The following is a 10,093-nucleotide window of genomic DNA, read 5'->3' on the forward strand; positions in this document are numbered from 1 at the left end:
TCTTAAACTTACATTTGTTATTTGCACTTGTACTACTGTGATCCATAATCATTCTTCTCAATAATTTGTAATACCACATAAAGAAATGATGTAAAACTTTCCAAACTAATTATACTGTGCATGTACATCTTCGAAATGAATGAGAAAGATTCAATGAAAACTGTTAAATCATCACAGAGATGTCATGTTACGGAGAACGTATGCTATGTATCATTGCCTGATTCTTTATTTAAATCATTTTTATTTTATTTGTCAATCCTGAATAGAGTATGTTTACTTCAAACGACAAACGGACAATTTCAAAAAGACAAAATCAAGTCATGGAGGAGTAATTGTGTTAAAATAGGGTTATTAAAAGCTTTACACTTAACTTAATATGGTCTTAACACTCACTAGCTGAGTATATACAGTGTAACAAAAGGGCGCCCATCTGTCATCACAAAATACAACTATTATCTGAACTTTTTACGTTCACTTTATAGAAATTGTGCAGATTTAATGCTTATGGGGGTATGATAGCGAGTTACAGATCGAGTTCGAGTCGGTATACAGTATTGGTTTTTACCATCTCAGCTCTTATGCCTAAACTTATTATCATTAGAATATATTTTCTGTTGAAATTGATGTATTGATAAATTCACTATTTTACTTAACATCGTTTTTACCATACATTACGCATGTCATACACTTATGTTAACTCACATATAAACTGTAAAAACCTTCAATCTTAAAGATAATTCATTGCAGTACCGTTCATATAAAGGAAATATTACACCATGAAGTCTTATGGATTTACGGTAGGATTTTTGTTGTTTTGTTTTTTATTGTTCATAAAAACTTTAATGTGATTTTTCAGTTATGTTTTTAATGATCTAGTCAATGCTGTTGACTTGTTCAATGGAACGGACATAAATAAATACAGTTCCTGTTGTACATTAAGACTTAACATAATACGAATTTAAAAGAGATACATTTGATATTGAAAACTTGTTGAATATTAAAACAAATGGAAATTCTTTTAATCGTAAAATTCCATTGCTTTTAATATTCAACATACAAGTTTTGAATATAAAATGGATCATCTTGTTAAAATACGAATTCTGTTGAGTCATAATGTACAAGTTTAAAAAGTTTAGAATCTGTATAGCTCTTCAATTATTTCGGTTCTTATATATCCTTGGCTTTCAAATATTCGGCTTTGAGCGTTCCTGATGAAGATAGATCCAGAAAAGCGCATCGGACGCATGCAATGTATAACGTGTTTTAAAAGACGACATAAGGGAGAACAACAAATGGTCTCATAGGACAGGTGGTCTTTTAGTACAGGTTCAATCTTTATGAAATGTACTACAGAGGGACCTGAAATAAAAGGTCTTATAGCACAGGTTTTGCTCAATACAGGTGGACTTTTTAGCATAACACATATGCATTGTGTGTAAGTGAGACAGAACTCTCATAACTTTACTATATTCGATATGATAAATTTTGGGCTATTCCCGAATGTTGCACCTTTTAGTCAAAGTTGACTTATAGAGTTTTGGCAGTTCTTTCGTGTTTATTTTGCTTGTTATGATATCTAACGTCTTAGAAGCAGCTTTTCAAATATTGAATTTGCCAAGCTTTATATTGCCCTCAGTCTAGAATTGATTTTACAAAAAAAAGGAAATATAATCAAAATTGTTAGAGAGGAATGGCTACTCTTCCTGTGTTTATATTAATTACAGAGACAATATCAAAAACGCTATGCTCAGGTAAAAAAGACGAGCAAACAAAATAATTGTCCACAAAACAAGGAAGACCGAGAAACATAAACCTAACTTTAAAAAGACATATGAGATCTTTGATACAGATTTACAAATCAATAAAATATAACTGTTATTTGCCCTTACGCATGCCTTTTTTACTCTTTCCGTAAACCGTTTACAGTTGTTCATGCTTTTACAAAAGATTGCTTTGAAGAACATACTTAACAGGTTTAGTTAGCTTACCTTTGCAAACAATTCTCTGATACTTGTTTGATAGAACTGTTTATATTATATTTGTGGTTTTTTTATTCATATATTATATTACTTTCTAAATTTTGTCAAAATCTATGAGAGCTGTTGATTGCACTCTAATTAAAATAAATGTTCGGTAAATTGAAATAATATTTTAAGATTCTTAGTACATGCAAAAAGCAGTGATACTCTGAACTATAGTGACGATTAAGGGATTTTCGAAGACTTCATTCTGAAAAGCAAAAGGGATTATATGATTTGAAGTTGAATGATCATGATTTGGTTTTTTTTTTACATCATATTACAGTCAAACCTGTATTAAGCATTCGCTCTTGCGAAGTATCAAAATTAATTGCTCAAGAGAGGTGACCTTTAAAACGAGGTTCCGGCATCGGCCGTGGCCGGGATCAGGGCAAAATGTTTAAGAGTTTTCAATTAATAGAGTTATCTTTCTTACGTCAGTGAAATATTAAATGGCGCTGTAAATTTGAAGAAAAATTTGAAATATGTTTATGTTCTTGGAGAAATATGTCAGTAATACGGTATTTAACGGAAAGAGTTGAAACACGAGGAAATTACAAATTCACCTCCTATTGTACGATCTCTGTTGCAAACTGGTTCCAATTTCATTTTGTCTTCGATACTGAACATATATATTTTTCGTCATGATTATCTTGTTAGTTAAAAACATTAAAATGACCATCGTTAAAAGTTAAAATGACGATTTCGTGCAAAAATTAGGTAGCCGTTTAAACGAGTTAAATCATACAGAGAAATAGTCTGGGATAGTCTGCAAGAGACCGTTAGAGACATGTATCAACTAAAACGATGTAACCGTTAAAGCATGTTTGACTGTATTGTTCCAATGACAATTTGTGAACTCAGTATGAAAGTGGTCTATGTTACGTCTCAATAGACGTCACATTTCCCAAATAATAGTATTAGGGAACGTATTAATTCCATATTTTGACCGACACTATTATTAATTATTATACCTCAGTTATCATTTTCTATATAAAATAAGTACACAATATTTTCACTGTTTTTCAAATTGCAAGCGCTGAACTATTTGACCGGTCAATAGTTTCCAAATATTTTCCCTCGATGAAACTATTTGACCGCAAACGTCATTATATTTCGCGGAATTTCAACTGCAGCTACGGGATTGGAGGATGTTGAGAATACCGCGGAAGTTACGACGTCGCGTTTTACCTATTGTATCTATGGTTGACGTCAGTGCGGGACGTAGCCTTAGATGAATTAAACGTTAAACAGTATGGTTGTGTTTCTGCTTTTTATATTACGATAGTTGATTTAGCCCCGACATTTATTGACTGGATATTCGTGGAATAGTTAGTTTATTGTCCCCTCGGATACAACTATTGACCTCGGCTACGCCTTAGGGCAATAGTTGCACATTGGAGAACAATAAACATACTATTCCACTCATACCCAGTCAATAAGTATAAACTATATTTAATTATCAAAGATAACTAAATGTCTGGAATGCGTATTCGTTCATCGGGTTAAAATCGTTATCTTGACATTTCGTTTTGATATCATAAATCTTGTTTGAGAGTGTATTTGTATCTTGAAAAATTAACTGTTCATATTATTCCTTGTTTCTCATATCTTTTTATTTTTATTTTTTACTGTTATCTCTAAATAACTTTCTTTTTACAGCTTTTTTTTAATACTTGCTTTCGTCTATTTTGAACAATCGAATGGTTGCGGACGGAGAAGTGAAGAATGTTTCGGTAAGAAGCTTGTCTGAAGTGCAATTCTGGGAGAAGATAATTTAAATAATTAAAAACGAGACTGAAAAACTCTAACACCAAACCTTTTTGATAATGGAACGCTTAAAATTATTTGTTTTGTTCAAAGATTGCTGTCAATAGAAAGGAATTGTATGCGACTGTCATAGAATTGAGAGGTTTAGCTAGCTATGAAACCAGGTTAAATCCACCATTTTCTACATAAGGAAATGCCTGTAGCATATCAGGAATATGACAGTTGTTTTCCATTCGTTTGATGTGTTTGAGCTTTTGATATTGCCATTTGATAAGGAACTTTCTGATTTGAATTTTCCTTGGAGTTCGGTATTTTTGTTATTTTACTTGTTGGACCAATATGTACACATTTTATGAAATGTCTTGTACATTAACAAATTATGTGTAAGAGTAAAATGTCGCAATTGACATTTCTCCAATTGACCATTCAAAACACATTCTCAAGAAGGGGAGGTCATTTATTCTACATCCACGTGGGATCGAGATTGAGACATTTTGTCTATTCATCGTAAATAGACATGCAATAATTCGTACGCAGATGGACAATTATTAATTGAAAATTCATTTAAACTGTCTTTGTGCATATATTTCATAAGCTTATAATGATTCTAGTACTAAAACACATGTTCTGCTCAAATCATAGGATCTTTAAATTCTCTTTTTTTGTATGTTTTCTGTGGTAAGTGATGGTTGTTCGAAACTAATCTTTTATTTTTTTCTAAATAACGGAACATATTACGATGCAAGATGAAATTAAAAAATCCTTATCCTATCATAAGTAGTTATCAGGGATATCCTTTTCAATTTGGAATAACAGACCTTCTTTGTGTTGCCAGAGGGAAGAGGTCTCCGATCTGATCAACTATTCAACTAGACCATCGATACATCAAATATCGTGATATTTACTATGAGTTCGTGCCTGGAACAATCAATGCCTCGCCATTTCGATCCAATGTTTGTAGAACTACTATTGAACCGTACGTAGCAGGATATGGAGTACTCAGTTCAGAATGTGTTATCGGATGCGCAAAATACTACGGGAGAGAAACGACATATCATTTGTTATCAAACAACTGTCACCATTTTGCTCACTGGTTGGCAAACATTTTGTGCAAAGAGTCCTCTTGTCCATCCTACTGTCAGCAGTGCATGTAAAAACTAAAGTTAAAGCAGTATCAATGACATCATTTTAAACAAGCATAGTATATGTTATGAAGGAAAAATAACTCTACTCTTAGATTTCATTTTTTAATGTATTGAGCAACTGTATTGCTTAACATAAAACATATCCTGAATTTAATGTCTCAAAATTAGCAATATTCTCACACTTTGAATTTGTATTTAATGGTTTTGGACCCAGACATTAATATACATCGTTTTATCTCTAAATGGAGCAGTGACAAAACATCATTCATAGAATAATAGACAAAGAAAACATTATATATGTATATTGTAACATTATTCATTGACTATATTCACCTTTCCTAAGACGAAAAGTGGTTGCAATTGTAAGCACATAACTCATGCATGGATAAATAAATTGTTTTCTATAAGTTTTAACAATTTAAAATCTAATAATTCATTTTTTACTGCGATTGTAATAGTATTGGTTAATAGGAAGAAAAGTCAATCAAGCATAACAGATCTATTTTGTAGTCATTATTCTAAAGGGAAATTATTTTCATATTGCAATAATCATCTCAAGTTTAACCCCCCGTGTTCGATTTGAAAAATATATGGTAGTTTGGCAACTTCGTTTAATTTTTACAGGTAACTTTGTCTTATTTTAAAGAACAAATTGGAAAATTAACCATTTTGTTTAAACTATCACTGAGTCTAAAAATAATTCAAATGGTCTTCTGTTCGTTCATTGAATTTAATTCATGATAAATAAAATTTGAAAAAAGTATTAGTTGATACTTATGTATCCAGAACAGATTAAAGGAATATTGCTAAGTTCACCTCATTTTTTTCTGTAGAAGTTTTAAATCTAAATATAAATTGATAGAATTTTCTCTTAGGTAGCATGTAAAAATAATCTCTTCGGATATTTTACGAACGCCATAATGATTTGGTTGAACATAATGGAACATGTTTTAAATGACACCAAATATGATCTTCTTTTAGGCACAAACTCATTGTCTTAATCTTGGTGAATTTACCGATTCCATCGTATCACCGGATGTTTACTTGCCTTAAGCTATACGACAGATGGCATAAAAAGGTAGATCTGGTTACTTTTTCCTGGATCACGTGTTTGCCTTTAGGTATTTATGGACTGCTGTCTGTTTTTTTATACGCCATTGTGTTGTCATGTTTTCTTTGACTAATGGTTTTTTATTGTCATCTAAGTTGACTAATGGTTTTTCTTTGTCATCTAAGTATCTTCTTCTTTTTTTTTTGCATTCTCCTACATGAATTCCTATGTATTTTTAGATATGATTTTTCCAAAATGTGAAATTGAATATATGAATATTTAGATTTGAATGACTGAAATAAAGATTTGATGTACATTTCAACACTGGCATATGAAATGTGATTTTTTGTTTTTTTTGTTTTACATCTTAAGGTTTAATATTATGTAGTCACACTCTCTTAGAATGCCAAAAACGTTTTGTACAAATAAGATATTAGTTTTTATTTAGACCGAAAACTTCAAATGCTTAATTGTCGTTAACTTTTTCTGTTTTCGTAGAATTTATACTAGTCATGATATACTTGTATCGTATCGAAGCATTTTATGTAATCATGTTTAGTTTGTGTTACACATAAGTATCCTCCATGATAATTGAAAAGTATATCTGAAGCAATACATCGAAACACAATGCCAATGAAAACTAGAAATCTGATGACGAATTGAAACGTATGCACAAATTTTGTTTGACTTTCTTAATTGAAAGCTAAATCATTATCACATAAAGTGATCAATTAACCTGCGTTGTAAACAAAACATCCGACCATCAGCGCAAACGTTATACCAACTAAATCAGTTGAGTGTTTCACACATAATAGTAGACCTACTATTATCAATTCTACAAATCTCGTTACCAAATTTGGTCCTTTAAAATGACATCTTTAATCGATTCTAAACAATTCTTATTGCTTATTGTTTTGTTTTTTTGTTTTTGTTTTTTTGTGAAAAAAAAAAACGTTTCCTATCTATAAACAAAAGTGTAGAAAAGTTCTATTATTCGATTTCAAATATTCGGCTTTGAGCGTTCTTGATGAAGAAAAATCCATAAAAGCGCTTCGAAAGCATGAAATTCATAACGTAATGTTTTAATTTTTTTCAAGACAAGACAAGTAATGTATAATTATGCCTTACATCCTGTCTATACTTATATATTGGCAGTGTACAAGGTCGTAATTTTCGCAGACTGTTTGAGACGTCTACACTAAATTGTTGGAGGTAAACTAATTGAAAATTTATTCCTAAAAAACTTGATTTATTTATAAGTTGTTATTGGCTTTGAACTAGCTTTCAGTAACTGCGAATACTCTTAAATCTTTACTTTGTGTCTTTTTGTCTTTTTAAAGTTGATTTTGTGCTTCGTGCCGATCGCACGAGTCAATCTCTATCCAACTTAATTTTTTACACCTTCTTCTTATGCTGTGCTGTTGAAGCGTTGTCCATCCATAACATCCATAGGTTTTGGTAGGGTTCGTGTTGCTTGATCTTTGTTTTTCTATGTTGTTTTCTATGTTGTGTTTTGTATATTGTTGTTTGTCTTTTGGTCGAATCAAAAACAGTTTTAAAGGCCATGTGATATGATAAAATATTATGCAACAATTTTACAAATTGCAAATGTGTGCTTTAAGTTGATGTCGAATTTAATTGGATGAAATATGGCCGATTTCACATGTTTCGTCAAGTTTTGACTCGAACGACATCCTAAACAAAATGAATGAATTTGTATCTGAAAGTGAAAATATATAGCTTTAATGTTGGTTCTGATTGCGAATGTCATTCTCATTCTTTAAAAACATACGCGAAATTTGCCACAATCTTTCAAAATTGCTGTTTGAGAGTCATTTGTTAATTACAATTCAGTTATATGTTTAGAGTTACGACCTAATGTTGTTACAGCCTCAAAGTACATTTATGAAGCCATGGTACTATACATTGAATAAAAGTTGAAGCATTTTTTAAATGGCTCGATTGGGCACTAAATTCATGGAACATTGCCCTTTCCTCTTTTACAATGTAAAGTTTAACAAATTCTTCACAGAAAAAATTCGCACTCTGTCTGCTAGTTTTGGTTCGTAGCATTGTGCACGATTTTCATAAAATTTGGATGAGACAAACTTAAATCAGAATGCGGAAACGAAAAAAAATCACAATTTTCCAAGTTATAAAGGGGCATTACTCTTGAACGGTAAGTGACTCAGTGCCAAAATTCGCACTCTGCTAGTTTTGCTTCTCAGCATTATGATTGAATTTCGTAAAATTAGATTGAGGAAAACTGAAGTTAGAGTGCGAAAATAATTTGCAATTTTCCATGTTATAAAGGGGCATTACTCTAGACCGGTAGTTGACTTACTGTGCAACTTCAAACTCTGTTTGCTAGTATTGGTTCTCCGCATTGTGTATGAGTTTTATAAAATTTGGATGAGGAAAACATTCACAATTTTCCAACTTATAAAGGAGCATTACTCTTGAACGGTAAATGACTCACTGCCCAAAATCAAACCCTGTCTGTGAGTTTTGGTTCTTAGCATGTTGTAAAAGATTCATAAAATTTGCATGAGGCAAACTGAAGTTAGAGTGCTGAAACTAAAATGGGACGGACGGAAGGACAGACGGACGGAAAGATGGATGGACAGAAAGACGGACAGAAGGACAGTCAAGGGTAAAACTTAATGCCCCTGTTGCCTAAAAACTTAAAATTAAATATTTCCTAGAACCCTTTGTTATAGAATTAACTTTTCAATGTCAAACACTTTGAAGCTTTAGCGTTGTAAGCAGTTTATGCCAAGGAGCTTGTTACACGTTTCTTCTGTTGATAATTTAGACAGGTAACAAGATACATTGATGGAAGATGGGACAAAATTGATGATTTCTGTTATGGCCTTTTTAAATGGCTTGAAATACAACGCACAACACTGGGCGTTATCGGAAATCACTTGAGGTCAAGGTGCAGTAAATAAGCTACGTTACAGAATTTGGTAAAAGTTTGCATACAACTTCGCCACATTAAAGAATAGTTGAAAATCGAAAAAATAAATGCATTCATCTGTTTTATTTTCTAATATATTATTGAATGAATTTTCAGAAAGTATATGCACATTTGTATAGAAAACACTAACAATCGACAAAAAATAAAATTTCTTAAAAACGTCTTAAAACATGCATAGTATTTTCTTAAAAATTAAAATAAATATTCATTAGATTACTGACTTATTTTTTTGATGTATTACGAACTCTGTTAACATATTATGTCTGTTTGGATTGCTCACCCAATGTTTTCAATACAACGAAACTATAAACAACTGGCATACAAGTGGGAGGTTTAGCTAGCTATAAAACCAGGTTTAATCCACCATTTTTTTGGTGTAATATTTTGGAATTTTCAGTCTTTAATGATTTTCTATGTCGTACTGTATTTTGCCTTCCAACTGGTTTGAATAGACTGTCACCCCTGATGAGTCCTATGTAGATGAAACGCACGTCTAGCGCACAAAATTGTAAGCCTGGTATATTTGATATTTTTTACAACCCGCTATGTCAATACCACTGCTGGTGGACGTTTCGTTCGCTAGAGTATCACTAACCAATAATTTAGCATAAACTTTCGATTCTATCTCCTGGATTTTTTATAGAACAGGTTTTTGATTTTTTCAACTTTGGAAATTCCATAAAACACTAGGTTAAAATTTTTTATACAAATACCAAATCAGCTGAAACACAGAATAATTATTTTTCAGATTGTTTTTAAATTCAGAGAGATTGCAGACAAGGATACTCTTTATCTCCTTACATTTTTATGTTACGTGCTGAATTTTAGGAATACTACTTAGAAAAAAAGAAAATATTAAAGATAGTACTATTGCAGACTTTGATATCACAAAATTCTAATGACACCACACTTATTTTTGATATGGTTCACCAGAACCCTTAGATGCTGTCTTTGTGTTTTAGAATTATATGCTGAATGGTCTAGTCTCAAGATGAATTTAGAAAAAACGAAGGTAGTATGGATTGGGAAAAAGAGAAATATAGCCAAGATACAATGTGTGTAAAGTGGAGATTGGAGTTGGGTTCCAACAGATTTACGCTCCGGGGTATTAAATATTCGGTTGATTTGC

The sequence above is a fragment of the Mytilus californianus genome, unplaced genomic scaffold (assembly GCF_021869535.1).
Source record: "Mytilus californianus isolate M0D057914Y unplaced genomic scaffold, xbMytCali1.0.p SCAF_8, whole genome shotgun sequence".
Taxonomy (NCBI): Eukaryota; Metazoa; Mollusca; class Bivalvia; order Mytilida; family Mytilidae; genus Mytilus; species Mytilus californianus.